The sequence below is a fragment of the Mus pahari genome, chromosome 3 (assembly GCF_900095145.1).
Source record: "Mus pahari chromosome 3, PAHARI_EIJ_v1.1, whole genome shotgun sequence".
Taxonomy (NCBI): Eukaryota; Metazoa; Chordata; class Mammalia; order Rodentia; family Muridae; genus Mus; species Mus pahari.
The window spans coordinates 74,136,400-74,138,840 of NC_034592.1; positions in this window are offsets into that span (position 1 = coordinate 74,136,400).

The window sequence follows — 2,441 nt, forward strand, 5'->3', positions numbered from 1 at the left end:
CCACCAGCACCTGGTGTTGCCCTAGGGGCACCCAATGGACACAGCGGCAGGTATGGAACACAACATCCACGGTAAGATTCCCACTGCTTGCAGCCTGCTCTTTCTGCTGCTTTTCTCCCTTTAATACCCCTATACTGGTAGTAAAAAAAAAACCCAATGGTGCCTATCATTTATTACAGGATCTCAGACATATTAACTCTGCAGTGGTGCCTCTTCACCCGGTTGTGGCTACCCTCTACAAACTTCTTTCTACTATCCCTCAAGTACGTCCCCCTTCTCAGTTCTAGACCTTAAGGATGTGTTTTTCTCTATTCCTCTAGATGTCCAGTCACAAAACATATTTGCTTTTACCTGGACAGATCCTGATACCCACTTTTCTACCTAACTGACCCGGACTGTCTTACTTCAGGGATTCCTGGATAGCCCACACCTATTTGGACAGGCTTTGGCTTATGACCTATTACGTACTTCTCTGTAGCCCCTCTTTAAAAATCTGCAAGACTGACAACATGGCTCTTCTGAATTTCCTTTCCAATTTTGGCTACAGGGTCTCACTCTCTAAAGTTCAACTGTCCACCCCTTAGGTTACCTATTTGGGACTAACAATCACCCCAACCCATAAGGCTCCAACAGGCCCTCCTTAGGGCCCCGGGTTTACATCTTCCTGACCTGACTTGTCCTTTTCCCTCCATGTAACAGAAAAGGAGGGATTTGCCCTTGGAGCCTGGGGCCACCAAATAGGACTTTCTTTTGCACCTGTGGCATACCTGTCAAAAACTAACNNGTCACAGGATCTTCATCTTGACTGGGTAAAGCTCCTGCCCCTGCTCTTTTTAGACTGCAAGCTCTCCCCAGTTGACCTCTCCTCATCTCACCTTTTGAACCCATGTACGGATGTCCAGTACTAACTCCTGGCTTCTCTCCCAAGCGCTCTCCCCTTTCAGATCATTTGCTTACTCCATTACTCTCTTATCTTCACTCTCTCCTAAAGAACTTTTCTGACCGTCACCTGCCTCGACCACACTCTGCTTCCTTCCCATTACCTGTTAATATTGGAGACTAATTCCTTTTATCTCCTCCAGGTCACCAACCTTCACCTCTCTCTCCAAAGTGACAGGGTCATTTTAAGGTAATCCTCATAACTCCTACACCTGCTAAGCTTGAGGGACTCTCTCATTGGGTCCACCTGTCTCACCTAAAACCCTTCATTCCCCCACCTAAAGATGATTCCTCTTCATACACATAACCCTAACAGGAATGGGCTTCATTAAGCTCCAGAAGACATCAAGACCCATCCTAGAGAATGAGGCTTCACTCCAACAGCCAAACCCGACCTCGCTGGATGAGACACCGGATTAGTTGTGGCCTTTTCATCTTTTCCCTGCTGTTCATTTCCATCAAGGGTAGTCCTTATGTCTGGAGATTCGAAGTTCGAGAAACATCTGCTGACAGCAAGCAGACTTTCCAAATAGGATCAGGAAACTGCTCCATAAGTGGGTGCCAGGAACCAATCCAGATTGCCATCATCCCTATATCTGTTACTACATCTGCATATTATGACCTTTATACCTGTTTTCTCTTTGACCAGACAAAAGATTATTGCAGAAAATGGCCAGATGTATATGGGGGCTGTCCATACTGGTGTTATGAGATACACCTGCTAGGGACACAGATTAATCACTTCTTCTATTGATTCCATAAAACACTCCTCTACATTCAAGACCCATGGGATCCCAGGTGGGAAATAGGAGTTGCTGGTAAGCTTTACCACAAAACTCAGCCCAGTTCCCAGTAAGTACTATCCACATCCAGTTACAATATGTCTCAGTCGCCCCTTGTCTTATTAATCTTGTCTCTACATTCCTTCGGTGACAAGTACAAAATTTCTAACCAAGCTGTTATTCAGCTCCTATTACAGGATTACCAGCTGCTGCCCAAAAGGAAATCACTGTCCATAGGAGAACCTGATTCAGATGATTGCCATACAAAGTCTGATGATGAAGACCAGATATACCCTGAAAAGTGACTATGCCCCTAAACAGCAGGAAGAAGCTTAAGAGACATTATGCCCTATTCCCTCTTCACCATTGGTTTCCCCTTTCTTTTTCTCCCCTTCTTTTTATAATAACAAGAAGGGAGGAATGTCAGCACCAGGACACTCAGAGCCCTGGTCTAACCATGTGACCCTAGACCTGCGTTGCCAGGACAACGACCATCAATCCCACAACTCACCTGGTTTGGTCCCCACCCTCATTGGTGTGACTTGATTCTCCCTACAAATTAGGGGATCACTCCCTCCTCGTTCTCTTCTCCTCTTCTCTTCCCCCTCTTCTCTTCTCTTCTCTTCTCTTCTCTTCTCTTCTCTTCTCTTCTCTTCTCTTCTCTTCTCTTCTCTTCTCTTCTCTTCCCCCCTCTTCTCTTCTTTCTCCTCTTTCTTCTCC